The sequence below is a fragment of the Lithobates pipiens genome, unplaced genomic scaffold (genome assembly GCF_037356315.1).
Source record: "Lithobates pipiens isolate NorthernLeopardFrog02 unplaced genomic scaffold, aLitPip1_a1.2 Scaffold_30, whole genome shotgun sequence".
Taxonomy (NCBI): Eukaryota; Metazoa; Chordata; class Amphibia; order Anura; family Ranidae; genus Lithobates; species Lithobates pipiens.
This window is the reverse complement of record NW_027507791.1, coordinates 164,830,702-164,855,034: the sequence shown is the minus strand read 5'-3', so window position 1 is coordinate 164,855,034 and position 24,333 is coordinate 164,830,702. Positions and strand designations below refer to the sequence as shown.

The following is a 24,333-nucleotide window of genomic DNA, read 5'->3' as shown; positions in this document are numbered from 1 at the left end:
TTTTTTTTAATATGTTGGTGGCGTCGACGACCTGTTTTATTTTTTTGCTTTTTTGCCGGGGTGATCATCTTGGCGTTTTTCAAGAGGGTTGAGAGTGGCCAGCAAGATTGCCTATGGCCACATCACCCTGAATGCGCCCGATCTCGTCTGATCTCGGATGCTAAGCAGGGTCGGACCTGGTTAGTACCCGGATGGGAGACCGCCAGGGCCGGACTGGGAATAAAACCAGCCCAACAGCATAACGTCGTTATTTTCTTGTTCATGAAAGGGAAAGCCATACATTTTAAAGAACATTTGATGAAGAGTGTATTATATATAGATATGAAGTCACATAGGGATATATATATATATATATATGCAAATTCCAGTTAAAAGTGGTAAGTGGACAATTATCAAGGGGAACCTCAGGAACTCAGAACGTGGGGGGGGGACCACCTTCCACAGAAAGAATACACTAAGGTAAAGGGGACGGGTGCTCACCAAATGCAGCTTTACTCTGCCTGTGAGTGCAGTCTCACTGTGCCCACAAATGCGGCCTCACCGTGCCCACCATTGCAGCCTCACTGTGCCCATTATTGCAGCCTCGCTGTGCCCATCAAATGCAGTTTTACTGTGCCCATGAATGCAGCCTTACTGAGCCCATGAATGCAGCCCCTCCTGTGCCCCATGTCCCAGTCTGCAGTCCCTGTCTGTGGGAAGGTGTGTTGTTGATGCTCAGTACGGTACCTTGCATGCCAGCAGGATATCCATGACGGCCAGCAGCAGGCAGGGTCTGTTCTCGTTTTGGATGGGGACAGTGCTCCTTCCAGAGGATCTGTTTGCTGTGAGATGGAGTGGTCCCTGGATACCTGCACCTTCAGCCGTCCCCATTTTCCAGCCCCAGTCAGCCTGTCCTCTGGTCCTGGGGAAGTGGAGAGTACTGGGTGGGAGGTGGAGAGAAGGAGGAGCAGAGAGTATTGGCGGGGTTGGAGAACACATGGGTGGGGGCAAAGAGCAGGGGGTAGTGGAGATCACAGGGGTGGGGAGCAGAGAGTGCTGGGGGGAACTTGAGAGTACTGGCGGGGCCAAAAAGAACAGGGGTGGAGAGCATGGTGGGCTGAAAGCACTGAGGGGGCTAAGAATGTGGGGTGGCGAAGAGCACTGGGGGGGGGGGCAGAAAAACAGGGATGGAGAGCACGGGGCTGGAGAGTACTGGGGGGGTACAAAGAGTAGGGGTGAGAGCTTGAGAGCACCAGTGGGGACCAGAAAGAACAGGGGGAAAAGCACGGGGGATTGGAGAGCATTATGGGAGGTGGAGAGAATTGGCAGGGTTGGAGAGCAAAACAATGGAAGTACAATGCTTGGCAGACATATTTTGGAAAAGATGGAAAAGAGTATCTGTCAAATCTGCAACGCCTTAGGAAATGGACTGAGGATCGTCCAAATATAAAAGTGGGTGATGTTATGTTGAAGGACAGCCAAGAGGGCAGGAATGAGTGGCCCGTAGGACTTGTTAATGCTCTAAGCAGGGATGGCAAGGTTAGAAAGGTGGAGGTCAAGATTGTGAAAAATGAGACCGCCAGAATTTATCTCAGACCTGTAACTGACAGTTTTGATCTTGGACTAGCTAGGATTCCATTTTGCTGTTTATATGTTTTTTCTGCATAGCAGTGGTTATTTAGGTAGTGACATAATAAATTATGCCAGACAGAGTGTTCTGCCCATATTTTTTATGTGCTGTTACAGATTATACTGCAATGTTGGTTTCACGTTGCTGCCATCTAGTGGTCAGAGTTAGTAATTATTTTGCCACAGCTTGACAGGAAGTGATATTTTCTTCACAGTGAAAGCTGGAACTGTACTTCCTTAATTTCATGATTGCTCCTTGATCCAAGCTGACTGAATGCAGTAGAGCTCTTAACTATTCTTGGGCTAATGGTGGAATTGTCCGTGAGTACTTTCACTGATAGAGTGAGGCTGCTGTATAATGGTTTTAATGCAATGACACATTTGTTTATGCTTATGTTGTAGTTTTACAAAGTTATTTGGAAAAAAGAATACATACAGATCTGATGTCTCGTGTTTCTTGACTTCAGAGTTATTTTTAATCTGTCTGACTAGTGTTATACAACAGTTTAATAACGCAAAGCAGAACAGTGGGCGTTGCAGCGCGTTTTCAAACCGCACAGCAAACTGCATTTTCTGGGTGGGTTGCGTGTTCAGAAATGTGTAGATGGATTCAGACACTGCCTAAATGGAAGCGCATACGCTATGCACATTTGTTGCCTTTTTGGAAACATGCAGAAAGGTTTTGCTGCCAAAACGCGCAATGCTCCATGACCAAAAAGTTTCTTTAAACTACTTTGGGGCGTTTGTCGCTTATAGGGCAGCCCATTCAAGTGATGCTTGTTTACATGGGAAAAACACAAAAAAAAGTGAAGCAGGAACATGCATTTCCACTATGCTCGGGTGTGGATGGGATGTGCTGGGGAGTAAGCTTTTAGGCAGCAAGGATAACTAGGGAGGAGAGAGGGGTGGGTCAAAAAACAAAAACACTACATCAGAAGTCTCAAAGATTAAGACAAAACGTACCCCTATGTCATCTCAAGCCTTCTCTTCTCTACTCTGCTATTGACAACCTCTACGACAAAATCTCACCCCTATCCTGCACCAACCTAGCCACTTCTGTCTACAACACTTCACTTCTGGCCTCTCTGGACTCACTGGCCCCCCTCACTACACACAGAATCAAGCCCCGACCCCTTCAACCTTGGCAAACAGATGCCACTAGAAGTCTGAAAAAACTTGGTCTTGCGCCACAGGCGCTCATGAGCACGACTAAGTCTCAGAGAGATTTCAACCAATATAAATCTGCCCTCCAAAATTACAATTCTAGCCTCCTCTCTGCCAAGCAGAACTATTTTATCACTCAACAGCAACCTATCATCCCGTCCCCGTCAACTCTTCTCTACTTTCAACTCTCTACTTCGTCCTCCACCGCCTCCACCCGCCAACTCACTCACTGCCCAGGAGATTGCTAATCACTTCAAACAGAAGATTGATACAATTCGCGTGGAGATTTCTACTGTTCTGATACCCTCCACGCTTTACACATCATGCCCACAGGCACAATCATTACTTCCCTCTTTCAACCCCACCGCTATAGACGAAGTTGCTAAACTACTTGGTAATGTCCACCTTACCACCTGCCCTCTGGATCCTGTTCCCTCGCAAATGCTGCGTTCACCCTCTGACTCTATGCTACACTCTCTAACTCACATCTTCAATCTCTCCCTCTCTTCTGGCATCGTCCCCAACTCTCTAAAACATGCACTTGTCAAACCCATACTTAAAAAACCCTCACTGGACCCATCCAATCCAAACAACCTACGCCCCATCTCCTTGCTCCCCTTTTTATCCAAACTACTCGAACGTCTGGTCTACAACCGACTGAGCGTCCACCTCGCTGATAATAGCCTTCTTGATCCCCTTCAGTCTGGATTTCGTCCTCAACACTCCACAGAAACTGCTCTCCTAAAACTAACAAACGATCTACTAACGGCCAAAACCAATCGACATTATTCTGTACTCCTCCTCCTGGACCTCTCTGCTGCCTTTGATACGGTTGACCACCCCCTCCTTCTCAAAAAACTCCACACCTTTGGTCTCCGTGACTGTACTCTACGATGGTTCTCTTCCTACTTATCCAACCGCACCTTTAGCGTTTCTTACAACTCTACTTCCTCCTCTCCTCTTCCTTTCTCTGTTGGGGTCCCCCAAGGTTCTGTTCTTGGACCACTCCTATTTTCAATCTATACCTCCTCCCTGGGTCAACTGATAGCCTCCCACGGCTTCCAATACCACCTCTATGCTGACGACACCCAAATCTATTTCTCTACCCCTCAGCTCACTCCCTCTGTCTCCTCACGTATCACTAATTTACTATCAGATATATCAGTCTGGATGTCACACCACTTCCTCAAAATCAATCTATCCAAAACCAAACTTATAATTTTTCCTCCCCCATATGTCCCTTCCCCTGATCTCACTGTCAAAATTGATGGCACAACCATAAGCCCATCCCCTCATGCCAAGGTTCTAGGTGTAGTACTGGACTCTGAACTCTTCTTCAAGCAACACATCCAATCACTGTCCAAATCCTGCCGCCTCAACCTCCGCAACGTCTCCAAAATACACCCCTTTCTAACCAATGAGACAACAAAGCTCTTAATTCACTCGCTGGTCATCTCTCGCCTCGACTACTGCAACTCCCTTCTCATTGGCTTACCTCTACATAGTCTATCACCTCTTCAATCCATTATGAATGCCGCTGCCAGACTCATCCACCTTACCAATCGCTCGGTGTCTGCTACTCCTCTCTGTCAATCCCTCTACTGGCTTCCACTCAGCCAAAGAATTAAATTCAAAATACTAACAATTACATACAAAGCCATCCACAACTCTGCCCCCAGCTACATCACTAGCTTAGTCTAAATACCAACCTACTCGTCCTCTTCGTTCCTCTCAAGAACTCCTGCTCTCTAGCTCCCTCATCACCTCCTCCCATACTCGCCTCCAGGACTTTTCCAAAGCCTCCCCAATCCTATGGAATGCCCTACCCCAATCTGTCCGCTTATCTCCTACTTTATTAGCTTTTAGACGATCCCTGAATACACTTCTCTTCAGAGAAGCCTACCCCACCCACACCTAACTGTATTTTCATTTTCTCCATCAGCTCACCCCCCACAGTTATTACCTTTTGTTTCAACTTGACTCTCCCTTCTAGATTGTAAGCTCTAACGAGCAGGGCCCTCTGATCCCTCCTGTATTGATTTGTATTGTAAGTGTACTGTCTGCCCTCATATTGTAAAGCGCTGCGCAAACTGTTGGCGCTATATAAATCCTGAATAATAATAATAATAATTCAGACACTGCCTAAATGGAAGCGCACACGCTATGCACATTTGTTGCCTTTTTGGAAACATGCAGAAATGTTTTGCTGCCAAAACGCGCAATGCTCCATGACCAAAAAGTTTCTTTAAACTACTTTGGGGCGTTTGTCGCTTATAGGGCATCCCATTCAAGTGATGCTTGTTTACATGGGAAAAACACAAAAAAAAGTGAAGCAGGAACATGCATTTCCACTATGCTCGGGTGTGGATGGGATGTGCTGGGGAGTAAGCTTTTAGGCAGCAAGGATAACTAGGGAGGAGAGAGGGGTGGGTCAAAAAACAAAAACACTACATCAGAAGTCTCAAAGATTAAGACAAAACGTACCCCTAGCTGGTGATTTTACAATGGGAGTCGTGCTACACCAGAGTCACCAAAAAATACTGCAAGACTCAAGTCACTGAATTTAAGACAGCACCTATTGAAATCTGTGTGTTTTCACTTTACCTGAGTAGCAGGTCACCAATAAATAGTCAATATGTATCAGTTCACAGGAACCATGAGGTAGATCAAAAACAGATTATAGGTGACTCACCTATAATCTGTTTTTGATCTACCTCATGGTTCCTGTGAACTGATACATATTGACTGAGCACATTATTTATATAGCTGGTAGCCTTATTTGGCATATATAAAACAGCTTTGCTTTGCTCAGTTTTTTCCACAGTTTTTTGCATATACATATTTTTTTTTTTTGCATTATTTGCACATATTTTTGGGATTTTTTTTTGCACTCTGCACTTTATGGACACAAGAGATATACAGTTTTGCACAATTTTTGGACTTTTATTGATCCTTGATTAACGTTGGATGTTATATACAATATACGATATTTAAGACACTTATATTCTAGTCCACATTAACCACTTGCCACCCGCCCATTGTCAAATGAAGGCGGCAAAGTGGTTTCAAAATCCTGACTGGACGTCATAGACCGTCCTCAGGATTTTGAGCCGCTGCGCGCCCCCGGGGGTGCGCATCACGGCGATCATTGTTGCGGGGTGTCAGTCTGATCCAATGATGGCTGATCACAGTGTAAATAGGAAGAGCCGGTGATTGGCTGTTCCTCACTCGCGTCTGTCAGACGCGAGTAGAGGAAAGCCGATCGGCTGCTCCTCTGAGAGGGGGGTCTGTGCTGCACACTGGACCACCAGGGACTCCACCAGACCACCAGGGATGCCCAGCAGCAGGTATGCCACCCTAGACCACCAGGGATTCCAATCAGTGCCCACGATGTATGCCAATCAGTGCCCACAATGGGCATCACTGATTGGCATGCATTATTATTTTTTTTAACAGAAACATTTTTATTGGTCTCTTAACGGATACAGCAATGCATCACATCATATTTTTTACATATAAAATATAAAATACAATGTAACAAGCACAAAAAAAAAGAAAAAAAAAAAGGATCAGAGCAGAATCAAGCTATGTAGTATAGCGTACATTCAGATTTAGCAGTCATATTCCACAAAACATATCCGCACTGCACTTATCCCAGTATTCGTAGGGGACAACTCCTTAATTTGGCTGCTATAAAGGGTCAGGCCGTTTGATCATAATACAGCACCTAACCATCTACAGTAGGTCGGGGTGAGGGGACCAACGCATCAATACAGGTCAGCCCTGTGTCTCATAGTGCGCTTCTCTCTTGCACCCAACATCCCCAGATCTTAGTAAACTTTGTACCTTGTACAGCTGGAGGGCAGAATCAATCAGGGATTTCCAGTGGGCTACACTAGGTGGGTCTGATTTCTTCCACTGCATAAGAATAGTCTTTCTGGCATAGAACGCCGTATAAAACACAAACAGCTGTTTATATGTATTTGGCGCCACCCTGTCACACACGCCCAGCAGTAAAACTACCGGATCTAACCCCAACGAGAGGTCCCCAACTTCGTTGATCTCCCGCACCACACCTTCCCAAAATCGTCTTATAACCGGGCACTCCCACACCACATGTATAAAGTGGTACACTTCGGGCATCTATCCGAGTATCCCGGGTATATTCTGGAAAGGCGTTGCGGGGTATAGTATGCCCTATGAATACATTTCAACCGTATGTACCTGTCCTTAGCTGATATCATCAATGGCAAATATTGTTGTATCCCCTCTTCCCATTCATCAGTCGCCAGGATGGGGAGGTCCTCCTGCCATTTCTGGAAGAGGCTAGGTCCCCCCCTGGCCGACCCCGTCGAGATCCTAAGATAAAGAGAGGAGAGGACACGATCCGCCTCCTGGGCCATGAGAAATTTCTCGACAATGTGGGAGTGTAAGATTACTCCTGAAGGAAATTGTGCTCTCAGTGTGTGGCGTAATTGTATGTAGCGAAAAATCATTCTGGAGGGGAATTGGTATTCTTCTCTAAGGGAATCAAAGGGGATAAGGGATCCCCTCGGCATCACCTGTTGCAGAGTTGTGACACCATACCTAGCCCAAAGGGCAGGGTCCGGGACCGAGCTGAGGTGTTTCAACTTTGGGTTTTCCCACAGTGGGGTGTATGGCGACAGTGCGGCGGGCGGGTTCAATCGAGTTGTAACCTGATTCCAAACCCGAAGCATAGTTCGCATAGGGGTAGTGACCTCAGGGTGAGCCTTCGGCCCTCTAAAGACTAAGTTACTCAATGCAGGATAGGAGCCTAAAATTGCCGCCTCCAGATTAACAGACGGGTTGGAGCGGAGCTGCATGAACCACCACCGTAACCACTACCGCTGCCCAATAATATTCCTTCAGACAGGGAAGGGCTAGACCCCCAAGTGACAGGGGCAATTGGAGGGTAGTTTGTGCTATTCTTGGGGTTGCCCCGGCCCATATAAAGGTGTTCACTATCTGTTCTACCTTCTTAAAAAATGAAGGTATCTGTCATTTGTGGGAGGAGCCTCGCCGTTATAAGACGGCCTCGGTTCCTCCCTGCCCTGTTGGATGTTTCCGGAGGTTGTCCCACCCTCTCGTTCCCCCTTTTTCTTTGTATCCCCTTTTCTTTTTTAGTACTACTTGGGAATGCCCCCTTTTAGGCATACTGACCACGTGACCACGGCACAAATTCAGGTCACTTTCTTTCAGTATCTGTCATTCCCATTTCATCATTGTTATTAGAGTCTCCAAGCACAAATTAAAAAAAAGCCTACGGCACCTGGTATTCCCAGGCAGTCTCCCATCCAAGTACTAACCAGGCCTGATCCTGCTTAGCATACAAGATCAGACGAGATCGGGCGCATTTAGGGTGATGTAGCCATAGGCAGTCTTGCTGGCCACTCTCAACCCTCTTGACAAACGCCAAGATGGTCACCTCGGCAAACAAGCAGAAAAATAAAACAGGTCGTCGACGCCAACAACATATTAAAAAAAAAGCCTACGGCACCTGGTATTCCCAGGGGGTCTCCCATCCAGGTACTAACCAGGCCTGACCCTGCTTAGCATTCAAGATCAGACAAGATCGGGTGTATTCAGGATGATGTGGCCATAGGCAATCTTGCTGGCCACTCTCAACCCTCTTGACAAACGCCAAGATGGTCACCTCGGCAAACAAGCAGAAAAATAAAACAGGTCGTCAACGTCAACAACATATTTAAAAAAAAGCCGGGAGGGCGTGGCTTGCCTAGAGAGAGGATGGCTGCTTAAGCTTTTTGCTCCGTCTTACCTCAGCCTAAAAAAGATCGATCACTGAGGATTTTACCTGAAAAACACTTTCACATCATGGGGACCTCCTCAAGTGGACCCTCTGCATCTAGATCCCACTCACCAAGGGACCTGGGATCCCGTATACCAAGAGAATACCGCATCTTTTCAGGAACCAGGGGGCCCACATGGCGGCCTGTTCTCCCACCACCAACCACATCGGGATTACCCTGACGCCGACTGATCCACAGCACACTATGGCAGACAGTCCATCTCCCCATCACCAACAACTAAATATCCACGACCTGAGGACTGTCGCGGCTGATATAAAGAGCACTCTAACCGCCGCCATCTCAGACTTCCGCCACGAGATACAAGCAATCACAGGGAGAGTAAACTCCATGGAGCTAATGGCGGCGCAACAACAGCATTAATTGCAGATGGCTCAAGGCAAAGTCGACACACACACCTGGCAGCTCAGAGACCTCCAGCACCATGTCGAAGATATCGACAATAGGGGACGAAGACACAATCTGAGGTTTAGAGGCCTCCCGGAGTCGATGGAGCCCGAGCAAATCCTCCCAGCGGTCACATCCCTATTCAGCCAGCTGCTAGTCTGAACCTCCGGTACACCTATAGCTATGGAGAGGATACATAGAGCCCTTAGGCCTAAGGGCAAAGATTCTGATCCCCCACGGGAGGTCATCTGTTATGTTAACGACTATACCCTCAAAGAAGAGGTTCTTAAAAAAACTAGGAGCAATCTGAACCTGACATTTGAAGGCCATTTGATCCAGATATATCAGGATCTTTCGGCGATCACGCTGAAACATCGAAGAGACTTGCGCCCATTACTTGACGTGCTGAGGCATAGAGACATCCGCTATCGCTGGAAGTTTCCGTTCGCTCTGCAAGCCTCTTACCAGGGCCGCACTGCAATCTTAAAAGTGCCAGAATATCTAGAAACCTTCTGCAAAACGCTGGACCTGCCACTGGTTGAAATACCTAATTGGTATGCTGATTTTCGGGTCCACATTTCACCCAACACCCGGAGCACTGAAGATCTCATGGAAACTCAACTGTCCAGATCTCGCAGACATAGGTTGCCATCCACCTTCAGACCACTTGGGGGACACCGACCCCGCCACACACCGACGAGCCCGACTTCGGTCCCGCTACCTCGCAGAGCACGCAGGGACCGCTAGACCTGTCGCCTCACGAGAGCTCTGGGACACCCATGCGACGGTGGATTAGCCTACATGCTTCATACCCTGCCTAGTGCCGCTCTCCTTTCCTCTGCCATGCATATGGACCATTCCCTTACTTACCTGCCTTGAAAGACTACAGACACTTACACTAGCTTCAATATCCCTGACTCCGGTTACCACCATGATTTCTACCTGGAACAGTCCTGGGCCTCCAACCCATCAGACGAGAGAGCATTCAACGCACGCACTCGACTAGACACCAGACCTGCTCGGATCCCATATAGTTGTAGCCTTTTACTCTCTAACTGAACACTACCATGGCCGAATGAGCGCCCAGAAGAACCCGAGACACCTATCGGTAAAGTATACATCGAACGGAGCACTTGGTATATTTTAGTGACTGATCCGATCTTGTGCCCTGCTGCGACATTTATATTGGCGCTTACCTCTATGCCTTATATGAACTATTCTTCATATTGCAGACCTCATATCATCATAGAGGAGCTAGTAATTCTTTATACTTTACTAAACATCATACTACCCTGAAAGCAGGGGCCCGTTCACTACCTTACAATATTGCAGGCATTGGGTGGTCAATTTATCAAGTGATACCCCCCTTACTAGCCTTATCCCTGATCCAGGATATACAGGAGCCATGATTTATATGATTTTTAGGCCCACCCAAACCTACCCCCCAGTACCCACCTCTTACAACCCTATAACATCTATCAGGTGTAGGGCAGGGGTCAGGGGCGTAACTATAGGGGGTGTAGCAGTCGTGACCGCAACCGGGCCCTGTGATGCAGGGGGCCCATGCAGCCCCCTCTACATATGGCCAGCAGCAGCATAGGCAGCTAGGGGTAAACAAACTTTAAGCACACAGATGCAGTGCAGCCCTATGAGAGCCAGCTCCCCGGAGGACACTGCAGGCTTGTCTGCCAGCCCCCCTCCTCCCCCGTCATACACAGATGATGAAAGGTCTTTCTGGGCGATATGCTGATCGCCCATCCAGCACACTGGATGGAGCCCAGGCCAGCATGGATGAGTGCGTGGCCTACAGCTTGGTCATGGTGAGTGAGAGGACCCCATCCCCCACACACCATTATATACCCCCTCCCTCTCCCCCTGGGGACAGGGACCCCTTCTTACGTGGGGACAGGGACCCACACCTCCCCTGGGGACTGGGACCCCTTCTCACCTGGGGGCAGTAACTTCATCTGCCCTGGAGAAAAAGGCCTCATCTCTTCTGGGGACGGGGACCCCATCCTGCCTAGGGACAGTCCCCCAATGGGGCACCTAAAAATTAAAAAAAAATTATAAAAAAAAACTACTGATACCAGTGGTGGAACTACAGGGCTCACAAAGGTCATACCTGTGACCACGCCCTGGAGTTCAACCGCCAGACTCGGAGGGAAGGGCCCTGGATGGGGTTCAGGGGGGCCCTTCATTGTTTCTTGCATCGGGGCCCTGAAGGTTCTAGTTATGCCACTGCAGCAGGCGTCTGCCCGCACTGTTCCCTCACTGACACGGAGCCTGTTGATCCCTCCCTTTCAGAAAATCATAAGCACATCTGCAATTTGCTAGCTGACCCGTGCACACCGATAGGGAGAGATTAACCCATTTGCTAACTCATCACTTACTTCTCTCTAACATTTTATTGTTCACAAGCACCCTTATTCTTTGCAAATACGTTCCATACATCCAAATACTTTTCAGGCACCACACAGTCAATCAAGATCCACATATCTGTATATCTGGCTTGTTGAGTCCTTTCCATCCACATCATTTTCCCATATCATTTCTTAGGACATTTTTCCATATTGGGCAGTTTTGCCACAATTGCTCTTGTCTCACTAGGCTTCCATGGGACATAAACTTGAGCCATATTAGCTACATATTGATCTCCCACTACCCCTCCTGGCAGGGCCACTTCCCTTAGGGGCATCTGCTCTACCGGCTTTTCTACCGGCTTATCCTTTAATTAGGGACCTGACCAATTCCCTTGTTTCTCTTTCCCTATCTGGAGTGTGTAGTATCCCTAAAGCTCTCTGCTTTGCTGCTGCTTTTTGCCTCATAACCACTGGGGTATAAGTCTGGCTTGTCTGTTTTATGGGGGTGTGTAATCTATCTATTTTAGTGAACTTTGCTAAAGCATTTGATTTTGATGGAGTGTACTGCCAAATTTGTCCATCTTTATCAAATATTACCCCCTCACTTTTATCGAATGAAGATCCCAAACTACTCCTCCGCTGAGAAGTCCCTTGGGCTCCCTCTAACATTCGGCTCCTTCCCTCCTGTGAGAAGCTGGAAACAGCTTGCTGCTGCTGAGGGGTAGCCTGGAAAGGCATGTGGGGAGCACTCTGTTCTCCCGTGTCTTCTTCCCTTTCCTCCATAGGATCAACTTCATCTATAGGGGCAGACGCTGCTCTAGATGCTACTGCTAAATCCCTTCTTGCAAACTCATACGGGGATGCCCAAGCATTGGGAAGCTCCTCTTCATCTTCCAGATGCAGAGCAGCTTTTTCAGTACACATTTTATAAGGGGGTGGTTTTAAATTATTTCGGGACTCTTCTTCCCAAGCAGCTAGACATTCAATCCCCCCGCAATCAGACATTTTAAAGAGTAAATTAAATAATGCATCAATTGTTGGGGTATCAAGCGAACCCTCAGGGGGGGCCACCATTTCGACGGGTCCTCTTTGTATTCCCTTTTTGTAATTTTACACCATTTTACATGATGCTTTAAAACATCCGGCTCTCCACTTACCATCATCTTTATGATAGGGGCGCTTGGATGCAATTTCGCTACACTTAACCCTGTTTTCTTTGCTATTTTTAATAATTTTATTGCCCTTTCTTTTGTTAACCCAAAAGTATTCATTACCGGTAAAATATTTTTTTCACGCAAATTTCCCATTTTCTTTATGTTTCCCCTGTTACTCTTTTTCAGAAATGACAATATTTTAGAGCTCCGGGACTGTTTACTTCTCACGGCTGTGTACCAGCAGCCCAGTACATATATTGAGATATCTCACTTCGTTCTACTCTCAGAAGGACGTCTCCTTTCTGAGTGGTAATAGGCTAGTCCCTATCTCGACTCCCTATTCCAGAGAACATACAGCAGGTCATTCACCCATTTGTGGCTATCCGCTGAAGGCAAACCTATCCGCCTTAGGACCACAAACGTTTCTCAAAAAATCACACAAAAAATTCAACATCCACCACCTTCTATTCACTCATAGAAATTGTGGTACCTGCATTTTACACATCCCTTAATAACATGACTATATTCATTGTCATTTCTGAGAGTAAGAAGAAGGGCAAGTAAGTACTTTTGCATGCTTAATTCCATTAGTATTCTCAGTAATCGTACATAGACAGAATGCAGTAAAATCAAAAAGGAACGTGTTACCTTCTGTATTCCACCAGCCCCACCCGGCTCCTCAAAACCGCACAGAAAGACAGTACTTTCTAATATGAGAAATAAAAGGTTTCTCACCTGAGGCCTCTGTGCTGTCCCTCCTTTTGAGGGTTGAGAGCCGATGGTGGGGGTGCAGATAAGAAGACCGTCCGAGGGTCACCAACTGTTATGATGAGCTTTGAAATAAAGGACATCTACAAAGTAGCATTCGTCTCAATGCATGTTTACTTCAGAAATACTCACTGTACAGAGGACCACACCTTCCAAGGGGTTGTGGTACAGAATACAAACTGTTACAGCTTTTTATAAGAAAATTATAACATTACCGCTTATGGCGGGCACAGAACCAAGTTACAGAGTACGTAATACATTTCATAATAATTGGTCCCACATTACATATGGTCATCTTGACCCAAACACAAAAACAAGATAAACAAGATAAAGGTCAATTTGACAGGATAGTGATTAATTATGATAAGGGTAAAGTTTGTTATAAACAGGGACTTTCCATACCAACATTTTTACAACATTTCTGGGAATAATATCTTTTGTTATCTTACTGGCAGAACATTTCATGTCATCCAGAGAACAGAATACACAAGCAATCATATGTGTGGAAACATTTGACAAATACTCAAAGAATAGAGAAACATTTGAAAAAGAAATTCATTCTTATATTGAAGGGGAACTCTGAGTAACTTATATAGATATGTGTTGCATATGTCTTCATATCTTCACACTAGCCTATCTGTATAAACTAGCCTGTCTTTTGTACATATTAGCCTCTCTGTATAAACTAGCTGGTCTTCTGTATACACTAGTCCGTCTGTATACACTAGCAAGTCTGCATAGCCTCTCTGTGTAACACAGTCTCTCTCTCTGTATACCCTAGCCTCCATCTCTGCATGCCCAGAACGTTCGTCTGTATAATCTAGCCTATCTATATACACTAGCCTGTGTTTTGTACACTTTAGCCTATCTGTATAAACTAGCCGGTCTTCTGCATACATGAGTCTCTCTGTATACCCTTGGATGTCTTTTGTATACACTAGCTGCTCATTATACATTAGCTCTCTGTATACCCAAGCCTCTCTGTATACACTAGTCCGTCTGTATACACTAGCAAGTCTGCATACACCAGCCTCTCTGTGTAACCCAGCCTTTCTCTCTGTATACCCAAGATGTTCTTCTCTATAATCTAGCCTATTTATATACACTAGCCTGTCTTTTGCACACATTAGCCTCTCTATATAAACTAGCCGGTCTTCTGTATACACTAGTCCGTCTGTATACACTAGCAAGTATGCATACTCTAGCCTCTCTCTCTGTATACCCTAGCCTCCATCTCTGCATACCCAGAACGTTCTTCTGTATAATCTAGCCTATCTGTATACACTAGTGTATACAGACGGACTAGTGTATACAGAGGACCGGCTAATGTGTACAAAAGACAGGCTGATGTATACAGATAGGCTAGATTATACAGAAGAACGTCCTGGGTATGCAGAGCGCTCAGCTTCAAGGTATGGCCAACATGAGTAATATGGGGGACACTCCTCACCCCCGCCCCCACCTACCAGATCTGACTTTCATCCCCTTGCCCTCTCTGCCCCGGTCATCTGGTGGCAGTTTTATGCACTCCCTGGCCCCCACCCATTCATAATCCTTACCGACCTTTCCTTCCGCTGCTCACTGGAACACACTGGATGACTTGTCTAATTAACCAACTTGTACAAGACACCGCTATCCTCCTGTCTGACACCGGTCCCCCTTGAAGGCTTTACCCCTCACTGTTTGGGTGGTCCCTGCCTCCCCCTGGATGCTCCACATATACCCTGACGACATTGTCGGAGGGGCACCACTTGACAGGACACGGGGCTGTCATGCCGGTGGCATCTCCCATTGGAGGAAGGGATGATGGCCCCAACCCCTTGGCAGCAGGTTCTTTCATGTACAGACCAGGGCAGCTCATCTTTCCTTCTGGAGTCTTGACCTTAGAGGGGGGAGTTGCACTTTGGGGGGTCTGAGTGATACCTAGTGTGCTGTACTGGAAGGGCTTGACATTCCCGCATATGTGTCCCCTCCCCCTGGTTGCGCCCCTCGCCCCCCCCTCTGGCCCCCACCTACTCTTTGCCGACATTGCCTTCTGCAGCTTTCGGGGACCCTGGACGACTTATTTATTGAGCCTATCGGTATGAGACACTGCTTCCCTCCAGTGTGACTCTGGACCCCCCTGGAGGATTTACCCCTTACTGTTTGGGCTGTCCCAGCCTCCCTCTGGATGCTCTACACAGCCCCCGATGGCGATGCAGGAGAGACACTAATTGGCGGGCCCCAGGACTGTTGCTCGGGTGAAGTTTCCCGTTGGATGGAGGGATGGTGGCCCCAGCCCCTTGCCTGCCGGATTTTCCATGCACCGACCAGGGCTGCTCCTCTTTCATCTTGATGTGGTGACCATGGAGGGGAGGAGTTGAAATTTATGGGGTCCGGGTGGTTGCTGGTGGGAGTGCGCTAAAGGACTTGACATTTCCGCATGTTTGTCCCCTCTCCCCTGTCTCCCCCCTCCCTCCCCCCCCTTCCCACCCTTCCCTTCCCTCCTTTCCCTCCCCCTTTCCCTCCTTCCACCCCCCCTTTTCCCCCCTTCCCTGCCCCTTTTCCCCCCGGGGCGTGGACAGGGGAGAGGGGGTAAGGAGAGGACAATCTGCCAAAGGGAGAAATGCATTTGTTCGGGGACTGCATGTACTTTTGGAGTATGGGACGGGGGGTGGTGGATCCCATTCTGTGATGCCTTTTCTGTTGTGACGGGCTCCCTTGTGCATGCCTACGTTTAGGGCGAGCCGAGGAGACCCCTCAGTGCTGACAGTTATGTGCTCTACCTCTGTTTTGATTATACTATTGTTTTTTGGTTCTATGATGTTACTGATTGTCTTTTATTTGCATACCGGTATCAGACGTGACATTTACCACTGCCGGGACTGGGGGGACTAGGATTCGGGGGCTCCCTCTCCGACCTGTCTACCCACCAACCCAAGTAGGACAGCGCTTTAAACCCAGTGTACATCTGGTAAGCGCTATAGCATAATTGTGCTGTTTTAGTATACCCTTCCTGTACTGTTGAGTGCGGACAACCCTTAATTTCCCTCTCCCCCTGGGGTTGAGGTGCCCGGCCTCTTTTTCCCCTTACCTTTCCTTCCATTTGCCCTTCCTTTCTCCCCCTTACTTCCCGCCATGCATTACCTACCCAAAACCTACCTTAATTAAACTTTCTTTGCTTTTCTCTGACATCCCCCTCCCCCTCCCCGAGGAGTGATGGCAGACTCAGTCAAGGTCACCTCTCTAAACGTTAAAGGACTGAACTCCCCTGAAAAACGGTGGATCCCCCTGTGAGAACTGAAGACTTCCTGTACTGATGTGGCCTTTATACAAGAAACACATTTTAAAAATACTAGCCTCCCCTTTCTATGGTCGAGATCCTTCCCTAAGGTCTACCACTCTACTAACCCCTCCTCTAAGACCAAGAGAGTCTCCATTCTGATCTCTAGCAGGCTCCCCTGGGTTCTCCAGGATTCTCTGGTGGACCCTGGGGGCCGATATCTTTTTCTTAGGGACCACATTGGAGAGTGCCTTTTTACATTTGCCACTGTGTACGCTCCCAATGATCACCAAGACACGTTCCTCAGAACTACCCTGCTCAGATTATGTGACTTTCGGGAGGGCCAGTTGATATTAGATGGGGACTTTAATGTCCCCTTTCGCCATCGGTTGACACTTCTGCCTCTTGCTCCTCGCTCCTCATTTCCTCTAGAAAGTGGATTACTAAGTGTTTACTGAATGACCAATTAGTTGATGTCTGGCGTCTGCAACACTCTGGGGAAAGGGACTACTCTTTTTGCTCTTCCCCTCACAAATCATACTTGAGGATAGACTTCTTCTTGATTCCACATGACCAACTGCACTTGGTGAGCTCTTCCTCCATCGGCCATATTACTTGGTCCGACCATGCTCCTGTAGCCCTTACCTACACCCTCTCTAGGAACCCCTCACCTAGGTCTCTATTCTGGCACCTTAATGAGAGCCTCCTCCAGATACCGGAAGTTTTAGCAGATGTGACCAGGGAATTGGACCTTTATTTCCAAGAAAACTAAACGCAGGACTGCGACCCGGGGATAATTTGGGAGGCTCACAAGTCAGTACTCCGCAGGGTACTTATCAGGCACGGGGCGCGCATCAAACAAACACGGAAGGAACAGCTTGCTAATCTGTTTCGTGAACTTGCCTCTGTGGAAGCGAAACATAAACATGCCCCCTCACGGACCTTAGAGATTGAATAGGGGACACTCCGTACCCAGATTGCTGACCTACTCCATTATAAAGCGAAAGCGGTACTCCAGTTTTGTCGTAAACTGACATAGGAGTCAAGGGACAAATGCAGAAAAATCTTAGCCAGGTCGGTAAAGGTGTTGAAATCTGCCTCTTACATACCACAGTTGATAGATGAGAATGGCCAGAGGGCCTCTACCCCAACCCAAATAGCCGAAGTCTTTGAAAAATGTTACTCTGATCTCTACAACCTGCCCGATTCAGGGTCTGGACAGGACAATATAGACAGATATGTAACCGGTTCTGGTCTACCAACCCTCTCATCAGACTCACGGGAGTACTTGGAGGACCCGATCACACTGGAAGAAGTCCAGACGGCCGTGGGACCTCCGAAAGTGGGTAAGGCTCCGGGCCCTGATGGATATACTGCACAATACTATAAGACCTTCCTCCCTATTCTCGACCCGTGCTTGGTGAATTTATTTAATACTCTGAGCTCGAATGGGGATTTTTCCTGAGGATACCTTTAGAGCCCACATCTCGTTGATACCTAAGGAGGGCAAAGACCCGGGCCTTTGTGAGAGCTACAGACCCATTTCCCTCCTAAATTCGGTCCTAAAACTATTCTCTAAAATCCTCGCCACGTGATTGGCACATCACTTGCAGTCCCTTATACATATTGGCCAGTTAGGTTTTATTCCCACCAGGGAAGATAGGGACAACACCATTAAGGTGCTTACCCTGGTCCATAAAGCAAAGTCATCTGGGACCCCTTGTCTTTTCGTGAGTACTGATGCCAAGAAGCCTTTTGATCGGGTCAAATGGACATTCATGTTCTTGGTCCTTCGCCATATAGGTCTGAGTGAACGGATGCTGGCATGGATAAGTAAGATATACTCACGCCCTTCAGCTCAAGTCAAAGTGAATGGGGTGCTCTCATCTCCCCTTGACATCGGGAATGGGACCAGACAGGGTTTCCCCCTGTCGCCCCTGTCATTGGAACCCTTTCTCTCCACTGACGAATCCCAGAGTTTCCTTTGCGAAATCTCCTTTGGGAATTCCAGATATACGGGATACTTCTTGAAATCAGAGGCCATGGGGGTTGCAGTCCCCCTGCAAACGTTACTAGACTTGCAGTCCAATTTTCGATTTAAATGGACCCATACAGCCCTTAAAACTTCCCCCCACCCCTTGTCACTAATATCCGCAGTTTGCTTCACGGGTGGCATTCTGGCCTCCATTCCTGGTTCAGGAGATGCAATCTCATTAAATGAACATACTCCCTAAATTTACCTATCTTTTCCAAGCTCTCCTGATCCAGATTCCAGTCCCGTTTTTTAAGCAAGCTCAATCCTTGCTCACTCAATTTAACTGGGCCCACGAAAATCCCAGACTTAAGCGGTCACAGCTGACATTGTCTAAACAACAGGGAGGGTTGGTTCTCCCTGACTTGCGACGCTACTACCTGGCCTCCCATCTGGGGCGTGTATTGGACTGGAATCGATACAAACTTTCTAAGCTCACTCCCGAATTCCGGGAGTGAATATACCATGTGGTGCTATAAGGATTTACCCACAGAATTGACGTCACATCCCACTATAGGGGCTTAGTTGAAAGTCAGTCACCTGATCGCTACCCAAAACACACTCACATCTTTGACTTCCCCCCTATTCCCTATACGTGGCCATCCGAACTTTGAACCGGGGACCCACTTAGAAATTCCAACCTAGACAATGCGTCTAAATTCGTCATTGATGGAAAATGGCCTTCTTTCTCAACCCTAACAGATCCGACAGGGCTTTTCCAACTGCCTTTTTGGAGAGCGGCGCAACAACATAATTTTCTCCATTCCATCCCCAATTCTCAAACGTTCGCCCGCCCTCAGACGGAGTTTGAGACTCTATGCAGGAGCGAAGGCCCTTTGGCCCACATTCTCTCTCAAACAGATTACCCACACTTAACCTGTCTGTCCAACTGGGAAAAGGACCTTAATTGCTTGTTTTCCCCAGCACAGAGACAACGCATTATCACTTTGGCTCTCAAAACCTCGCTGTGCACGAAGATACAGGAGACAAATTTTAAACTTCTCACCAGGTGGTATTTGACACCATCAAACATGCATTAATGTTTCCCTCTTCCTCGAACATATGCTGGAGGTGTGGAGAAGAAGAGGGCACGTTGCTCCACATTTTTTGGTCCTGCCCCAGCTTGGTGGACTTCTGGACAGAGGTCCGATGCATAACACAAATATTCACAGACTTCTCCATCCAGGAAGAGGCTGCATTCTTTCTCTTGCACCATTCACAGATTCCCATTAAGAAGTACAAAAAAATCAATTTTACGGCATGTGATAAATGCGGCAAAATCCTGCATCCCTCTCTATTGGAAAAAATGTTCCCCCCCCCTATTCACTGGCTTAGGAAAATAGAGGACATTAAAAAAAATGGAGGACTTGATCCTCACATCACAAGGTAAACAAGAATTTTTTAAACAAACCTGGGACATCTGGAATACCTTTATATTCTCGCTGGAAGGATGTCGCCTGCTATCGCCTTAGTGCTCTGAGCTTTCCAAGACTGGCCCCTTGGACGGTGGCTGCCATCGTGTCTCGTCACCTTTTTTCCTTCCCTGATCTTTCACCCCTTCTCTTTTCTGCCTTCCTCCCCTATCTCTCACCCCCTCCACCCCCTCTCTCTTTTGTAAAAAGTGGAAAATTGGGAATGACGACCCCACACCCCCCTCTGGATGGATTATGCCGGAGGGACCTGGGGTTTGTGTGACCCTTGATCTTGGTACAGTACTTTATTCATTGTGATTGATGGAAGGCAGACTCACAGTTGCGAATATACCTGTAGCAAGTATTGTTCAGCTGCCTTTTGCTCTGTATTTCTCTGTTGCATTATGTACTCGGGGGACCGTCTTCCCCTGTTTGGAGAAAAAATTATATTTGAAAACAAAAAGAAGCCTACGACACCTGGTATTCCCAGGCGGTCTCCCATCCAGGCATTAACCAGGCCCGAACCTGCTTAGCCTCCAAGATCAGATGAGATGGAACAGATTCAGGGTGATGTGGCCATAGCCAAAATCTTCAGGCACTCTCAACTCTCTTGACAAACGCCAAGATGGTCACCTTGGGAACATGCAGAAAAAAATAGGTTAACGGCAACAACATAAGTAGAAGCCTACGGCATCTGGAAATCCCAGGCGGTCTCCCATCCAGGTACTAAACTGGTCCCAACCCTGTTTAGCCTCTGAGATCAGAGGAGATCGGGCGCTTTCAGGGTTATGTGCCCATAGGCAATCTCTTTGGGCACTCTCAACCCTCTTGACAAATGCCATGATAGTCACTTTGAGATACAAGCAAAAAAAAAAACAGGTCAATGTCAACAACATAAAAAGAAGAATACGGCACCTGGTATTCCAACGCCATCTCCCATCCAGGTACTAACTAGGCCCAACCCTTCTTAGCCTCAGAGAAGAGAAGAGATAGGGCTCTGCAGGGTGATGCTGCTGTAAGCGATCTCTTTGGGCACTCTCAACCCTCTTGACAAATGCCAAGATGGTCACCTTGGGAAACAAGCGAAAAAAAAAAACGAATCAACGCCAACAACATAAAAAGAAGCCTACAATAACTGGTATTCCCAGGTGGTCTCCCATCCAGGTACTAACCAGGCCCGACTCTTCTTAGCCTCCAAGATCAGACGAGATTGGGTGCTTTCAGAGTGATGTGGCCATAGGCAATCTCTTCAGGCACTCTCAACCCTCTTGACAAACACCAAGATGGTCACTTTGGGAAACAAGCGAAAAAAAAACAGGTCAACGCCAACAACATAAAAAGAAGTCTACGACACCTGGTATTCCCAGGCGGTCTCCCATCCAGGTACTAACAAGGCCCGACTCTTCTTAGCCTCCAACATCAAACGAGATCGGGTGCTTTCAGGGTGATGTGCCCGTAGGCAATCTCTTCAGGCACTTTCAACCCTCTTGACAAACGCCAAGATGGTCACCTTAGAGACAATACGGTCCGAGTCCTCAATTTAATCCATGCGGCGCATGTACAGGGAAGGCCCTTGCTTATGTTGTCAACGGACGCGGAGAAGGCCTTTGACAGGGTGGCCTGGCACTTTATGCAGGCCACCCTGGAACATATAGATCTTGGCCCCAACATGATGAGCTGGGTAATGTCGCTTTACTCCACGCCGTCGGCAGCGGTATGGGTGAACGAGTGGTGCTCGGACTCTTTCCCCATCACTAATGGGACGAGGCAGGGGTGCCCTCTGTCTCCCCTAATTTTTATTCTGACACTGGAACCACTTATGTGTCACGTTCGGAATGACCCGAATATTACTGGCATATCCAAACCCTCGGCACACCACAATATTGCGGCGTACGCTGACGATCTAATTTTTTCCATCTCCACACATTTTGCTTCCCAATATACTCGCATCTCTCCGGCGATACGGCAGCCTATCAAACTATAAAATCAATTGCGCCAAGTCGGCTGTATTGAATATATCGGTCCCGGATGGTGAGGCCAAGAGGCTCCGCTCCACTTTTCCATTCTACTGGGCTGAAAAATCTATATGTTACCTGGGCGTTGACATCGCAGCGGATTTGGCGCAATTGTACCCGCTTAATTTTGTCCCTCTCCTGAATAGACTGAAATCTGATTTGGGAAACTGGCATGCTTTAACACTGACCTGGATCGGGCGCTGTAATGCATTCAAAATGACGGCCCTCCCCCGGATCTTATACTTGTTCCAGACATTACAGATCCGGTTACCCCCAATTTTTTTCAGACAACTGCAGGTGCTGCTCCGGGACTTTATTTGGGCGTGCAAACCGCCCAGAGCCCGTTTGCAATTGCTTGCCAGACCAAAGGACAAGGGGGGTCTGGGTCTCCCAGATCTGAGACAATACTACAGAGCGACTCTGCTAGCGAGAGTCGTTGATTGGCATTGTAATGGCCCACACAAGCAGTGGGTGGAGATGGAGATTGAGGATGGATCCATTCCCCTATTGACCTCCCCGTGGCTCCTGTCCTCCCTACCAAAAGACCTCAGAGATCACCCCGTAGTGGGAGCTACGTTGGCTGTTCTGCGGAGGTTGTTCCGCTGCACACACATTGCTCCCCTGCCGTCACCAATGACTCCGGTTATAGGTAATCCAGACTTCCCACCGGGATTTACCAACAATATACTGCGACAGTTGACAGTGGTGGGGAAACAGCGTCTGGGAGAGGTGTGGCCCTCGGGAGGGCTCCCGACCACGCAAACTGTCGCCGAGCTTTCTGACCCTCCGCTTGACTTGTTTAGTGCTTATCAACTTCATCACTTTCTTCTGGCCATACAAAGGGCCCCCTACACTCCTAGAGACCTGACGCCCTATGAATCCATCTGTCACAAAAGGGAACCTGTGCGACACACCCTCTCCCTCCTGTACAACCTATTGAGTAGTCAGGAGGAGGAGTCGACCCCACCATTTATCCACAAATGGGAGAGGGACTTAGGCATCACATTTACCCCACAACAGATAGGGAAGATCCTGACCTTAGTACATAAAGCTTCCATCGCAAACCAATATCAAGAATCAGGATACAAGATAGTCTCACGCTGGTATAGAGTCCCATACCTTCTGAATAAAATGAATAGATCGATCCTGGATGTTTGTTGGAGGTGCAATTCAGATACGGGGACCATGGGACACATTTTCTGGGCATGCCCGGCCTTACGGAACTTTTAGGTGGAGGTGACCGGGACGATAAAAACTCTCACAAATGTAGATATCGCAGACAACCAAGCAGCGTGCCTTCTACACTTGACCGAGCAGCCTGTTCGAAAATACAAAAAAACAAAAAAACCCTCACGATGCAACTCCTGAATGCCTCCCGGGCCTGCATTCCCACACTGTGGAGGCAGCCTCAGCCCCCATCCAAGGTGCTGTGGTATTCCAAAGTCAATCATATTCTCCGGATGGAAGAATTGACCGCCACCCTTCACAACACTGAAGAGACATTTAGTGTTACATGGAGGCCCTGGAGGTATTTTACTGGTACTCAAGACTACATTCGGGAGGTGAGCAGCGCCCCTGTCCCAGAAAACGACTGAACATCTAACGTTTACCTACGTAGGCCATGTCTGCCCTGGGTGGCATTCCCCCCCCCCCTTTTTGTCTTTATTTTATTTTTTTTTCCCTGCCGCCATCCCCCCCCCCTCCTCTCTCTCCGTCTTTGCACTCTCTTCTCCCCCCGTCCTCCCTTTTGCCTTGTCTCCTTACTAGCCTTCGGGACCCAGAAGAACCCCAGGGTTCTGGACACGACCGGCTCATATTTTACTCTGGTTCACAGAGGTCATGATAAGCTGGCTCGCTGTGGTCCCAGTTGTTCTCCATGATTAGATTTGTCCGAACGGAGCTGCACTAGTTATACTGTACTACATGTCGGAGGTGGGGTTTCTCTCTTTTCTGCATGAAGCTGTAGCACTCCCCTCTGAGAACCCAGAGTTATTTGGCTGCCTATTTTTTGTTACCATGTAATTATGACCCTGGGTCATGCTGTATGGTTGACTGTTATAATTTTGTTGTTCTACTTATACTTCATAAAAGAATAAAAAAAAAAAAAAAATAAGTCAATGCCAACAACTTAAAAAAAAAGCCTATGGCATCGAGAAATCCCAGGCGTTCTCCCATCCAGGTCCCAACCCTGCTTAGCCTTTGAGATCAAATGAGATTTGGCTCTTTCAGGGTGATGCAGCCATAGTAGATTTTTTCAGGCACGCTCAACCCTCTTGACAAACGCCAAGATGGTCACCTTGGGAAACAAACAAAAAAAACAAGTCA

At 47.7% G+C, this 24,333-nt stretch overlaps 4 pseudogenes; all 4 read right to left on the bottom strand.

The window, feature by feature from the left end:
* Positions 1–8,050: 8,050 nt before the first annotated feature.
* On the bottom strand, positions 8,051–8,169 carry LOC143948602 (5S ribosomal RNA; annotated as a pseudogene).
* A 109-nt stretch (positions 8,170–8,278) lies between these two features.
* Positions 8,279–8,397, bottom strand: LOC143946159 (5S ribosomal RNA; annotated as a pseudogene).
* Positions 8,398–21,116: 12,719 nt separating this feature from the next.
* LOC143946075 (5S ribosomal RNA) lies at positions 21,117–21,235 on the bottom strand (annotated as a pseudogene).
* Positions 21,236–21,335: 100 nt separating this feature from the next.
* LOC143949427 (5S ribosomal RNA) lies at positions 21,336–21,454 on the bottom strand (annotated as a pseudogene).
* Between the last annotated feature and the right edge of the window lie 2,879 nt (positions 21,455–24,333).